Genomic DNA, 5214 nt, shown 5'->3' on the forward strand with positions numbered 1-5214 from the left:
TTTTCAAATCATGGACATTTTCTAGAAAAATGAAAAAAAATCAAATTCCCAACAATGTTTGAAGAGGAAATGTTGAATTTATGAAAAAAGAAACAGAAAAAGAAAAAGGAAAAAAGAAAGAAAGCAAGCAAGGAAAACTAGTGAACAAAGAAAACAAAAAAAGGAAAACAAACTGAAAAATATTGTAAGAAAAACCAATCCTAGCTACTTGGGCTGGTCCATCTGTTGCTCGCTGCTCATTTCCCAGATTTTTTAGGGGTAAAACCAAGTTTTATTCATCAAAGACCATAGAGTGTGGGATAGAGTTTGGGTCATCACATCAGCCAAACCAAACATGACGTTCCAGACATAACGGAAGAAAACCTGTCTAGACTATGTGCTTGGACGTTGACAGCATCTTCTTTAGAAAATAAATACAATCAAATAAAGACATTTCCAATTTGATCTCACTGATAATGGCTCATTTCCAGACAGTTTGCTCACATTTTTGAGAGAAAATTTAGCCTCGATGGGCTGGGAAATTGGGTCGGCCAACCTCTAGTATGACCGACTTGTCTTTGTCCAGTAGAAAGCCTGTCATGTCGCCAAAGAGCCCATCCTTACATGTTTTTATAGGACATGCATCGGTTATGTTCCTCCAGCACGACCGGCCGCCTCCCAGCCTCCCTCGCCCGCTCGACAGCTCCCCCACCGCCGGGGCTAACCCTTGACCCCCCCCCCCAGGTTGCGAGCTTGCCCCTTCCCGCCCTCTCTTCTGCATGGCCTGGCCCCACCCCGCCTTCTCCCCCAAGGGTGTTTTGCCGAGTGTCGTGGAAAAAACTCTCGGCAAAATATTGGAACTCGCGCAAAATGTGCTTTCCCGACTACTACACTCGGTAAAAGGGGGTATGCACTACACTATTTTGCTTGTCGAGATTGCATACGACCTTGGGTAAAGATGATCCCAAAATCAAAGTTTTTCATTTCGACGAGACGAATAATTTTCATTGCTGAGAACTTTTTCATTTTAGGCCATGTTATTTACACTTATTGCCATGCCAAAATATGGTCTCAAATTAATAAGGTTATGGTCATATTTATTGTATAATTTACGACAATGGGCCTAAACTTGGCATTTAGGTGCATCTCGCCATTACAAACAATGATGCCAAATAGAGTTTGCAACATTTTGTACAAAAAATATTTTTTGCATTTTTCTAAGTGTAAAAGATGGATATTTTTGTGAAACGGCTAAAAAAACATAGTGCAAAATGGCACCACTCCAATTTTCACAAAAAGTAGACCATATTTTTAGAAAATTCCCCTGTTTTCTGGATCTTCTAGATTTCTAGCTACTTTCGCACATTTAAATTCAAATTTGAACTTCAAGTGTACGCAAGTAGTAATTATATGGAAGAACCACTTAAAGTTTGTGAGATTCAGCCCCTTACCATGAATGGCCGTTTTGCCCTTGTTTGGGGAAAATGAAACAAAAAGGATACTAGTCCAAAAAATGCAATCCTTTCATATGGACTCCTTTTATGTGTATTAGTTAGGATGAAAATAACAAACTTTCAATATGAAAATTTTGAAAGAAAAATATCCTTCACAAAACGGGCTATCGTGTTTGAACATTCATGGTTTTCAAGTCAAACGACGAAGGTGATGACATATTCATTGCATAATTTATTATAATGTGCCCAAATTAGACATATAGGTGAATATTACCATTACAAATAATGTTGCAAAATAGAGTTTCCAACCTTTTGTACAAAAAAATCATTTTCTATTTTCTACTCCCTCCGTTCCTAAATATTTGTCTTTCTAGAGATTTCATCAAGTGACTACATACGGAGCAAAATGAGTGAATCTGTGCTCTCAAATATGTCCACATACATCCGTATGTTGTAGTCCATTTGAAATGTCTAAAAAGACAAATATTTTGGAACGGAGGGAGTAAGTGTCAAGAATGGGTGTTTCTTGGGAAGCGGGTACAAAAAACAGGGTGCAAAATTGCACCACTCCAATTTTCACAAAAAGTAGACCATATTAGATGGACAATTCCCAAGTTTTGTAAATTTCCTAGATTTCTAGCTAAAAGATTAACAATCCGTGTATTTTAAATATTTAGTGGAAATATTTTTTAAATGGGAAGGGCGGATATTTAAAGGATAGCGTGGACATCTGAGGGTGTACCTTTAAGCATTGTAGATGCCTTTATGTGCTGGTTTGTGCCGTGATCAACCGGAAATGTGGTAGTGTTAATCAGTATATACTTTTGATTGTAAAAGAAATCAATATATAATTTATTTGGATTATTGTAATTTGTAGGGAAAACTTTAATGGATTTATTTAGCCTATTCTTTCTGAAATCACTAATTAAGGGGTACCTTTTTGCAAAGGCACTCCCCACCTTCAATGGTGCTGACTAGTGGCACACACATGGGAATTTGCCCTTCTTCGCATAGTTTAAAAAATCAGACCGGACTGGCAGTTGAACCGAAAAAATCAAAATCGGTAGCCTCAGTAGTTTTTTAAGATAATAAGACCGTTCTGCAATCAGACCGGAGAAAACCGGTCGAACCGGCCAGTTTTCTAGAAAACTGGTGAAAATACCGGGCCATTGAACCGGGAAAAACAGGAAAAATGTTTTAACAGAAATTGGGAAATTGGGATTTGATCCAAAGTCGTGTGAGCAGTACACGGGGCCTGCCCATGGCCCAATAACCAACTTGGTTTGTGCTACTTTGTTGTCCTACATGGATATAATTTTATTTGACCATTGTTTCAGACTATATTACCACATATATTAATCAACATATATTATTTTATTGCTTAAAAAACCGATTATCGAACCGATGAACTGTCGGTTCGACCAGTAAAAACGTGAACCAGCAACCTTTCCGGTTCGATTTCGGGTTCAGTTTTTTAAACTATGCTTCTTCATGGATTCATTTTTTTAAATTATTTTATCTCTTGAACAATGCATTTAAATCACGAACCATTTTCATCGTTGGATTTCTCGGGTCGAGATCTTTAAAACTAGGTCCCATGTTTCGATGAACTTTTTCTTCGCAAAAAATCAAAAATAAAAAAAATGATGAAAACAAAAAATACAGAAACCAAAGAAGGAAAAATCGAAACCGAAAAAACGTAACCCGAAATCACGGTTGTGCTTTTTCATAATATTTGGAAGAATAGTTGTGCTTTCTCCTTTTCAGGAAACACGGTTTTGCTTCTCGTGGAAGCACATGCTATGCTTTTCCGTTTTCAAGAAGCACATGCCATGCTTCTCTTTTTTTTCTGGGAAGCACAGTCGTGCTCTTTTTTCGGAGAAGCATAGATGTGTTTTCCCTTTTCAGAGAAGCACTACCTATGCATCTCATCCAAGAACATGCTATGCTTTCCCTTTTGGGGGGGGGATTATAGTTGTGCTTTGCCAGTCACGGAAGCAAAATTGTGCTTTTTTCCTTCTCGGGAAGCTGTGTTTCCCACAGACAAGCATGGCTTCATGAAAGAACAATAAACATGTGTAAGAAAAAAAAATTCTAAGGGTGTACCCAGCGCACGACACGTGGCAGTAGCTGGGCGCGTCACTTGATGCATTCTCGGGGCCTAAAAGTGACCTCTGTGGAAGCCTCTGGAAGGATACCTGTTAGTTAGATAGTTGGAGACCTCCTTGCGTAAAATAGGAGGGTGGCCACAAAGGGGGTGTGTCCTGGTGGGCCGACCCAGCAGTGTGTTGCACTCTAGCACAAATTGGTCAAAATATAAAAAGTGACATGTGAGCAAAGGGCGCATGGCTAGCCACTCAAGCGGATGAACTCTGCTTACTACTAGGCCCCGTTGAACTTTAAAAACTATGTCTATGCGCAACATCACATCTGAACTTTTTTTGAAATTTCAAAACGCGTTTGTTTTCTGAATGTAACCTTTTTTAAATTCCAAAACATGATTGTTTTTAAAATGAATACTTTTTAAAAACTATAAAAAATTGAAAACTTGAACATTTTTGGAAAAACACTCGAAATTGTGGACATTTTTTGAAAAACGTGAAAGAATTTTGAAAAACTTCAAATGTTTTTCAAAGCACGAACATTTTTGGGAAAAAATGAAGAAAAATAAAATTCCGAAATTTTTTGAACATTTTTTAGGAATGTTGAATTTATTAAAAAAATAAACAAGAAAAATGAAAAGAGAAAGAAAGAAAGGAACACTAGTGAAGAAATAAAACCCAAAGGGAAAAAGCCTGAAAAATAGTGTAGAAAAAAAACTATCCTAGCTACTTGGGCTGGTCCATATGCAGTTTGCTCGCTGCACATTTCCTAGTTTTTTTGGGGGTGGGGGAGGTAAAACTAAGTTTTATTCATCAAACACCACAGAGTGTGGGATAGAGTTCGGATCTTGGAATTAGCCGAACCAAACGTGACGTCTTAGACTTAACGAAAGAGAAAATTCACTCAAATTGTGGACACTTTCTTAAAAGTGTGAAAGATTTTTAAAAACTTCAAACATTTTTCAAATCATGGACATTTTCTAGAAAAATGAAAAAAAATCAAATTCCCAACAATGTTTGAAGAGGAAATGTTGAATTTATGAAAAAAGAAACAGAAAAAGAAAAAGGAAAAAAGAAAGAAAGCAAGCAAGGAAAACTAGTGAACAAAGAAAACAAAAAAAAGGAAAACAAACTGAAAAATATTGTAAGAAAAACCAATCCTAGCTACTTGGGCTGGTCCATCTGTTGCTCGCTGCTCATTTCCCAGATTTTTTAGGGGTAAAACCAAGTTTTATTCATCAAAGACCATAGAGTGTGGGATAGAGTTTGGGTCATCACATCAGCCAAACCAAACATGACGTCCCAAACATAACGGAAGAAAACCTGTCTAGACTATGTGCTTGGACGTTGACAGCATCTTCTTTAGAAAATAAATACAATCAAATAAAGACATTTCCAATTTGATCTCACTGATAATGGCTCATTTCCAGACAGTTTGCTCACATTTTTGAGAGAAAATTTAGCCTCGATGGGCTGGGAAATTGGGTCGGCCAACCTCTAGTATGACCGACTTGTCTTTGTCCAGTAGAAAGCCTGTCATGTCGCCAAAGAGCCCATCCTTACATGTTTTTACAGGACATGCATCGGTTATGTTCCTCCAGCACGACCGGCCGCCTCCCAGCCTCCCTCGCCCGCTCGACAGCTCCCCCACCGCCGGGGCTAACCCTTGACCCCCCCCC

Source organism: Triticum aestivum, chromosome 7A (genome assembly GCF_018294505.1).
Source record: "Triticum aestivum cultivar Chinese Spring chromosome 7A, IWGSC CS RefSeq v2.1, whole genome shotgun sequence".
Lineage (NCBI taxonomy): Eukaryota > Viridiplantae > Streptophyta > Magnoliopsida > Poales > Poaceae > Triticum > Triticum aestivum.